This window comes from Triticum aestivum, chromosome 5A, assembly GCF_018294505.1.
Source record: "Triticum aestivum cultivar Chinese Spring chromosome 5A, IWGSC CS RefSeq v2.1, whole genome shotgun sequence".
NCBI lineage: Eukaryota > Viridiplantae > Streptophyta > Magnoliopsida > Poales > Poaceae > Triticum > Triticum aestivum.
In genome coordinates this window covers 154,023,937-154,034,181 of record NC_057806.1, presented here as the reverse complement: position 1 = coordinate 154,034,181, position 10,245 = coordinate 154,023,937, and positions in this window count along the sequence as shown.

Here is a 10,245-nt window from a genome sequence, read left to right as displayed (position 1 = left end):
AACTCTACGCACGCTTGACGTTCACTTTACCTAGAACAAGTATGAAACTAGAACTACTTTGTTGGTGTTGTTGGATAGGTTTGCAAGACAATAAAGAGCACGTAAATAAAAAGTAGGGGCTATTTAAGTAAAGAAACAATAAAGTAAATATAGCGAGTGTGGAAAAGTGGTGGTAGGAGTTGCAAAATTGTCCCTAAGCAATTGACTACTTTACTAGACCGAAAGCAACTATTATGTGGGAGAGGCCACTGCTAGCATGTCATCCCTGACTTGGAATTCTATGCACTTATGATTGGAACTATTAGCAAGCATCCGCAAATACTAATGTTCATTAAGGTAAAACCCAACCATAGCATTAAGATATATTGGTCCCCCTTCAATCCCGTATGCATCAATTTCTATGCTAGGTTGAAGCTTCTGTCACTCTTGCCCTCCAATACATAGTCCTATCAACACACAAATAAACCTAGGGTGTGATCCACGCACGCAATCATATGATGGGCACCAAAGGACAGCAACATAACCACAAGCAAATTAAATCAATCATAGCAATTCATCAACCACCGATAGGACAACGAATATCTACTCAGACATCATAGGATGGCAACACATCATTGGATAATAATATGAAGCATAAAGAACCATGTTCAAGTAGAGGGTACAACGTGTTGCGGGAGAGTGGACCACTGTAGATAGAGGGGGGAAGGCGATGGAGATGTTGGTGAAGATGGCGGAGGTGTTGGTGTAGATCGCGGTGATGATGATGGCCCCCGATGGCACTCCGGTGCCACCGGAAGTGATGGGGGAGAGGCTCCCTCCTTCTTCTTCTTCCTTGACCTCCTCCCTAGATGGGAGAAGGGTTTCCCCTCTAGTCCATGGCCTCCATGGCACGGGAGGGCAGAGAGCCCCTCCGAGATTGGATCTGTCTCTCTATCTCTCTCTGTTTCTGCGTTCTCAGATTCTTCCCTTTCACCGTTTCTTATATTCCCGGAGATACGTAACTCCGACTAGGCTAAAATTTTAACACGATCTCTATCCGGATATTAGCTGTGGCGAAAGAAGGGCATCAACTGCCTTACGGGTGGCCCACTAGGGTCAGGGGCGCGCCTAGGGGGGTAGGTGCCCCCCTACCTCGTGGCCACCTCGGGCACCGTCTCGCGTGGATTTTTCTTCCCAAAAATCATATATATTCCAAAAAAATCTCCGTCAATTTTTACCCCGTTTGGACTCCGTTTGATATGGATATTCTGCGAAACAAAAAACATGCAACAAACAGGAACTGGCACTGGGCATTGGATCAATATGTTAGTCCCAAAAATAGTATAAAAAGTTGCCAAAAGTATATGAAAGTTGTAGAATATTGGCATGGAACAATCAAAAATTATAGATGCGACGAAGACGTATCAGCATCCCCAAGCTTAATTCATGCTCGTCCTCGAGTAGGTAAATGATAAAAAAGATAATTTTTGATGTGGAATGCTACCTAGCATAATCTTCATCACATATCTAATCATGGCATGAATATTAAGATACAAGTGATTCAAAGCAATAGTCTATCATTTGACATAAAAACAATAATACTTCAAGCCTACTAATAAAGTAATCAGGTCTTTTCAAAATAACATGGCCAAAGAAAGTTATCCCTACAAAATCATATAGTCTGGCTATGATCCATCTTCACCACACAAAATATTCACATCATGCACAACCCCGATGACAAGCCAAGCAATTGTTTCATACTTTTGATGTTCTCAAACTTTTCAACTTTCACGCAATACATGAGCGTGAGCCATGGACATAGCACTATAGGTGGAATAGAATGGTGGTGGAGAAGACAAAAAGGAGAAGATAGTCTCACATCAACTAGGCGTATCAACGGGCTATGGAGATGCCCATCAATAGATATCAATGTCAGTGAGTAGGTATTGCCATGCAACGGATGCACTAGAGCTATAAGTGTATGAAAGCTCCAACTGAAACTAAGTGGGTGTGCATCCAACTTGCTTTCTTATGAAGACCTCGGGCATTTGGGGAAGCCCATCATCGGAGTATACAAGCCAAGTTCTATAATGAAAATTCCCACTAGTATATGAAAGTGATAACTCAAGAGACTCTCTTTATGAAGAACATGGTGCTACTTTGAAGCACAAGTGTGGAAAAAGGATAGTAGCACTGCCCCTTCTCTCTTTTTCTCTCATTTTTTATTATTATTTTTTGGTGGGCTTCTTTGGCCTCTTTTTTTTATTTGGGCTTCTTTGGCCTCTTTTAATTTTTTGTAAAGTCCGGAGTCTCATCCCGACTTATGGGGGAATCATAGTCTCCATCATCCTTTCCTCACTGGGGCAATGCTCTAATAATGATGATCATCACACTTTTATTTACTTACAACTCAATGTCTAGAACAAAGTATGACTCTATATGGATGCCTCCGGTGGTGTACCGGGATGTGCAATGATCTAGCGTAGCAATGACATCAAAAAACGGACAAGCCATGAAAACATCATGCTAGCTATATTACGATCATGCAAAGCAATATGACAATGAATTCTCAAGTCATGTATATGATGATGATGGAAGTTGCATGGCAATATATCTCGGAATGGCTATGGAAATGCCGTGATAGGTAGGTATGGTGGCTGTTTTGAGGAAGGTATATGGTTGGTTTATGGTACCGGCAAAAGTTGTGCGGTACTAGAGAGGCTAGCAATGGTGGAAGGGTGAGAGTGCGTATAATCCATGGACTCAATGTTAATCATAAAAAACTCACATACTTATTGCAAAAGTCTATTAGTTATCAAAACAAAGTACTACGGCATGCTCCTAGGGGGATAGATTGGTAGAAAAAGACCATCGCTCGTCCCCGACCGCCACTCATAAGGAAGACAATCAATAAATAAATCATGCTCCAACTTCATCACATAACGGTTCACCATACATGCATGCTACATGAATCAAACATATCATATTCGTCCGATCTCCGTCCTCTTCTTCCTTGGACCCGCCAGCGTATGTCTTTGATTCCGGCACCGTCGAGCCCTCCCCGAGCCCGCTAAGAACCTCTACAGACTCAAGGTGAGCCCCTTGTCAAAACCCCTCGGTTCCCCCTTTGAATCTGTGTCCGTAGCCTAGCTTCCGCCATTGCCATAGCTCGTTGCCACTGTACATGTTGCCACCGCGTGCACAGCTACCGCAACTCACGCCTGAGCACACCATCGTGCTCAGCATCACCGTAGGAACCCGTAGCGATCATCTGTTAGTCCTCTCGTGCCCTCCATCACCGTTCACCATCGTGTCCGACTGCGGCCGCCGCTGCACGCCATTGTCGTCGTCGCTCCGGCCACCCTCTGCCCACGCCCTCACGCGTGTCCGCACGTGGCCTTGTTGCCGCCTACCACGACTCGCTCATCGCGCCGCTGCTGCCCGACCACACAGTAGCCATCGTCCCTGAGATTGCCTTGGTTGTGCTCTTGCGCGCTCGCACCAACCTGCGTCTGGTCGTGCTCGCTGGTGCACGCACCCTGCCGCACCCTGCGTCTGCTTGCACACTCCTGGCCGAGCGCCGCCTGCAGTCGCTGCTACCCCCGTGCGTTGTTGTTTGTTGTTCCTGCGGCCGTGCTGCTCTCTGCTTGCTGCTGCCGCAGCTGCCTCCTCTAACTGTTGCTGCTCTTTGCTACCATCGTTGTTGCTCTGCTACTACTCACTACTTCTACCACTTTTTGTTGCTCTACTGCTACTGCTCCTAGCTGCTGCCACCGGCGGCGGTCGCTCTAGTTCAAGCCGCTGCTCGCTAAGTGGTCGTAGCCACCATGCGCTATGCATGCGTGTGAGCCAGCCATGCACAACCCGTTGTACTAGTGCACAATGTGGTCGGCCATGATTAATTAGGATTAGGATAAATTACTTAGGGGCTAATCTAGTATATGCCAAGTGGGGTCCCTGTAATTAGTTAGTTTAATTAATTGATTAGTTAGCCTATATAGTTTATGACGTGTGGGATCCATTTACTAAATACCCTTTTAAATATAATAGGTGCTACTAACATATGGGCCCCACTGTCCGATTGCCCGGTCAAACTACTGACTGGATTTGACCCAGTCAATGACATGTGGGTCCCTTTGACCTCATTGACCAGTCAGCAGTCAAATTGTTGACTGCTGACTGGGCTGCTGACTCAGCTCACTGACCCCACCAGTCAGCCTCTCTCTTGCATTGCTGGGTACACTTCTTGTGTACACCTAGCATTTTTTCAACTAAATTTCGAATTAATAATAAATTCCAGGATTTCAGAAATTGGTTAAAACTTTGAAAATTAATATAAAATAATTCGTAAGTCAGATGAAAATATTTTATACATGAAAGTTGATCAGAAAAATGTGACGAAACCAGATATGCAGTCTGTTCGTCCGCCACACATCCCAAGCATAGAAAACATGCAATAACCCCCCCCCCCCCTACCTGGTTCATCTATCCGAAAATGTCAAACACCGGGAATATTTTCCTAAATATTTCCCCCCTTCGCTGGTATCGCTTACTACTCGTTAGGTCACCCCTAGAACCGCATATTGCCATGTTATGCTTTTGTGTTGCTTTGGTTGCTCTACTATTTATTTGTGTTCCCCCTTCGTTACTTCTTTCCGGTAGACCTCGAGACCGCCGCCGATACCCCCTGATCGACTACGTCACCGACGACCCTTCTTCCTATACAACAGAGCTTCCAGGCAACCCCCCCCCCTTGTTCATCCCGACATCACCTACCCTTTCCCTCTACTGCTTGCATTAGAGTAGTGTCGTTGCTGTTGCTATCGGATGAACCTATTCTGTTGTTATCTTTATCTGCAATCCTAAATGCTTAGTATAGTATGCTAGTTTATCATTAGTGGCCCTACACTCTTGTCCGTCTGCCATGCTATACTACTGGGTCGTGATCACTCGGGAGGTGATCACGGGTATATACTATACTATTACATACTTATGTTGATGATTCGGAGTTGAGGACTGTAGGGGTAGGTGGTTCCACCCAGGTAGTGGTGGGACTGGGTTCCCGGCAACCCCCTGATGGTTACTTTGTGGCGGAGCGACAGGGTAGGTTGCGACCACCTAGGAGACAGGTGGGCCTGGTCCCTGGTCGGCGTCCGCGGATACTTCTAATAACACGCTTAACGAGATCTGGACATTTGATCTGAGTCTGGACACTGGCCTATTCGCACTAACCAACTATATGGGAACAATTATGGGCACTCGACGTCGTGGTGTCAGTCGAAGCTCTTTTTGACATCAGTGGTTGAGAGGCGCGCGCTGGATTGGGCCGTAAGCCTGTGCTTGTATTAAGGGGGCTAGGTCTGCTTCCGGCCGCCCTCGCAACATGCAGGAGTGCAATGGGCGATGGGCCCGGACCCCTGCGCGCTTAGTATTTAGACTGCCGTGCTGACCTCTCTGTTGAGTCTAGGTGGAGCTGCGACGTGTTGATCTTTCGAGGTCGGGCATGACCCAGGAAAGTGTGTCCGATCAGAGGGATCAAGCGTGTTGGGTAATGTGGTGCGCCCCTGTAGGGAAATTTATCTAATCGAATAGCCGTGTCCCTTGGTAAAAGGACGACCCGAAGTTGTATTCTGACCTTATGACAACTAGATCCGGATACTTAATAAAACACACCCTTTCAAGTGCCAGATACAACCCGGTGACCGCTCTCTCACAGGGCGACGAGGAGAGGATCGTTGGGTAGTATTATGCTATGCGGCGTTCCTTGATGCTGCTCTTGCTACTCTCTTCTACATGCTTCAAGATGGAGGTTGCCTTAAGCGTAGTATTCGATAGGACTAGCTATCCCCCTCTTATTCTGGCATTCTGCAGTTTAGTCCACAGATACTACCCCTTTCATTGATACCAATGCATATGTAGTGTAGATCCTTGCTTGCGAGTACTTTGGATGAGTACTCATGGTTGCTTTGCTACTTCTTTTCCCCCTTTTCTCGGTTATTGCGATCATATGATGGAGTCTAGGATCCCGAGGATGATTCTCTGTGGAGTTCGGCTTCGAGGAGTAGTTAGGAGGTCCCAGGAAGGAGGCCTCGCCTTTTCAATTGTTGCTACTTTTGTGCTAGCCTTCTTAAGGCAAACTTGTTCAACTTAATGTGTGTACTCAGATATTGTTGCTTCCGCTGACTTGTTTATGATCGACCACTTGGATCGAGCCCTTGAGGCCCCTTGCTTGTAATATGATGGTTGTATGATTTATTTGTTTTTAGAGTTGTGTTGTGATATCTTCCCGTGAGTTCTTGATCTTGATCTTACATGTTTGCGTGTATGATTAGTGTACGATTGAATCGGGGGTGTCACAAGTTGGTATAAGATCCGACTGCCTCTAGGAATCCCCCTTCCAAACTCGTTGGTCGAAGTGGATTCTAGTCATTGCTAAACTTTTACTAACATGGTTTTGTGGCTTACAGTCCCACGTTTCCATTTGGTGGTACTAGGATCTTTTATTCCTCATCTATACTCTGGTATTCTGGTCTCTCTTCTACTCGGGTAAAATGATCTTACTGATTCTAACTCTAGGTTCTCGTAACCACTTCCTGTCAGAGATCCCCTTCATTCTAGATGATCGACTGCTGCACCTGAGGATTCCGAAGATACTCTCCGATGTTCCCTCGGGACTTTGTGCCCGTCGCTTTTGCAATTATCTACCACCAATATATCCCTATGGATAAATACATACACATGTCATTCTTAGTTTTATTCCTAGCTACTCTTGTTATTACAAGATGCATCGAATTATTCTCCCACTATTTAAGAATCCCTTGTGCCACTGCCTTACAGTTCCTTGCCGCATGAATACCCCTATGAAGAATTCTTCACACTTATCGAGGAATTATTCATCCCTAGTTATTCATATGATTCACAAGATACATAGAAATACTATCTGATCCTCTGGTAACCCTCTGCCAACTATTGCTCTGCAAATACTTATCCGCTCACATTATGGTTACATCCCATAAGTCTAGCAATATTCATTAGTATCCTTTGTCATTATCATTTTGAGTCCCTTGATTCGGTAACTTGCAAATGCTCGCAATCCTCAATCAGATCCTAGAATTCATCCTTCAGCTCACATGTCATTTTGTACAATAGCTGGTTCTTGACCAATCAAATTGTCGTTGATTGTACCCTAAGGCTATTCAACTTATCCAGCCCTAATCAGAGCATTGCTTCTGATCCCTTGAGTTGGAATTCATAATTCCTTTGAAATTGAGCTTTGAATTAGTCAGTTGTTTCTATAATCCAGTGTCTTTGCATTGTTTCTTCCTCTGATTGTGCCGGTTCTCACATCAGCTCCGTTATGGACCGTCAGGTCCTTTGTTGAATTATCATCCAACAGTGTCCTTTGTATCCCAAAATCTCGAGAAGTTCTTTCCCTGATACATAATGCCATTGATAAATCTTATTCTTTGTTTTGGCCAACCATGCTCTTCTCTCGAGCTAGTGATATTTACTCTTGAAGCTTGTGGTATATGTTTCTAAGATGCCCCGATGGGTTGAACCTATGCCTTCCTTAATCTGTGTGAACCAGAAAGTTTTCCAAGGTTCATACTCATCATTTTTAATAGAGCAGCGAATAAAGGTTATGCATTGAAGAAGTGGGAGCCGACCTTGAACTTTGCATTCATGCCCATGGACATGATGTAGATCTTATCATTAAAGCTTCTCTTAAATAATTATTCCCTTAGTATAAGTTCATCTTATATCTAGGATCCAGCCTTTTGCAATCGTGGTTCCGACCATATTCTTCTTTAAATACCGTTTCTCATGCAAGTTTATGCACTTGTCTTCTGTAGAGCAATACAACAGTCCAACCTCTACTTTGATCTATCGTCGAGTATTACCCCCCCCCCCTTATCTCGAGATTATCACGAAACTGCATAACTTCTTATGAGTTTTTTATGAAGTACTACATTCTCACTGATTCCAATTTTTTCACGGGCTCTGAGTTATTAAACACTCAGACACACCGACAACTGAATCGATTCTGCACTACAATTTAACAACTGTTAGTAATACTCATTGCTTGTGAGTTTGTACTCGATCATGACGATCCTAGCTGGTTGACTACATCGTCATCGTCAGGCTGACTGCTTGACCATTCTACCTATGTCCTTCATCCCCAGGGCACAATCCCGACAGTGCTCTAAACTTACATCGAACTTCAGCATCATATTGTTTTTCTTGAGAGAAACCTCTGAATTCTAAGATGACATCTTATCTATGGTTATAATAACCTTTTGCTTCACCATTCCCTTGGCTTGATGTCGTGTCAGGACCGGATTTTCGGGATATTAATTTCCCAGGGTCCTTGTGCTCACCAGCCCCAAGATTACTATTAGCTGATGAGGCACCAACTTGATACAGAAACTCCAAGAAAAATACAAAATATGTAGTACAAGACCATTCTGGCCTATGAGTACAACAAATGGTTACTAGTGGCTGCTGGAGGAAGCGGTTTGCGGATCATCAGCGTCTATGGGACTCCATTTCCCACAGGAACAGCTGACCTGGATAACTCCTATCTTCACGAGTCTGCTATCATCACTGCCTAGTTTCCGGGGCTGTCATCGCAGGACTCCTCTCCACAGAAGAAATCGGGCCAAGACAACAGCCAGGGGCAAGCAGTGAGTACTCTTGAATGTACTCGCAAACATTAAGAACACAGTAATAATATAACAGATAATAATGATGCTCGGAAATTTGCCATAATCACTTGTCAGTGACGAAATAAAATTTGTGATGCTCGCAAGTAGGTTATTCATATAAAAATGTGAATAAGTAACCCGAGTATAGAAATAAAGTGCACCGATCGGGTGTCTGAAGCGACGCCTCAATAGGATAATAACATGCCACAATCGGGCGTCTGTGCGACACCACATAAAGGGATTATAGGTAATTGAAATAACAATCATGCCACAGTCGGGCATCTGAGCGACACCACATAAAGGGCTTATAAGTGATTGAAATAACAAGCATGCCACAGTCGGGCGTCTGAGCGACACCACATAAAGGGCTTATATGTAATTGAAATAACAAGCATGCCACAGTCGGGCATCTGAGCGACACCACATAAAGGGCTTATATGAGAATAATCACAGTGAATATCCAGGAGGTAGAACCGTCCCAGGGATACTCAATAATGTAAATAATGGTTAGTCCACAATAACAATAGTCATAATCATCGTATGTCACAGGTCATAACCAACATTCTGGTTTAGCAGTTTTTCCTCCGAAGACCGACACTAAGACCGACACTTGACCCATCCTAGACTGTAGTCCTTAACCATGGACACGGCTATTCTAATAGTTATAATCTCTGCAGAGGGTGTACTCTTTACCCACGAGTAACGGATTCCTTTAGCCCATCGGGACTAATTCCGTCTACGCCTTTTAGTTGAAAACACACCTGACTTGCAGACACCAGCTTAACTTTACCGGTGTCTAGAATCACCCACTACACCCGTTAAGCAAAACTCTAAGTGGGGAGGCTACAACCTTGTAACATCCCAAATTTTCAATTTGGAATGTTGTACATAGTCATCCATGCATATCATATTTTATTTGCATTTCGTCTCGCGATCCTCGGAATCCTAAGCAACTCCAGGACCCTCGGAGAGAGTTGGGGATTTTTCCCGGTTTTCAAATTTGATTTTATCAAATTATGAAACGAGGATTTTGGTTTTAATTATTTTTCTCTCCGAAAATATTTCATATCAAAATATATGAGAAGAGATAATATGACTTCTCCAAGATAATTGAAATATTGGAGGAAAAATATTAACATCAAATATTTGTTTTATTAGGATTTTATTGCAATTTTGTTTGCATTAGAAAAATTGCACGTTTTCAAAATTGCATTTTAGGGCCAAGAAAATTTTCATCTCGTTCTAAATATTTTATTTAGACGGTGAAAATTTATTTTGGAATTTTTAGATTTTTACTTATTTTTCTAGGATTTTATTTCAGTCGGTGAAATTATTTTAAAAAAAAAGTTCCCGCGCCCGACTGGGCCTAAGGCCCAGCCGAGCCAGGCCGCCGCCGCCTTCAACGCGCGCGTGCCGGAGCCGCCGACTCGGACGAGGAGTCCGAGCCGGACTCCACCGCCGCCGCCTTGGCCCCTCCTCCAAGCCGCCCCGCCCCGCCCCTTTATATACGCGCCGCCCGGGCCCCCCACCCCCACAGCCACCGCCGCCCGCGCTAGCCGCC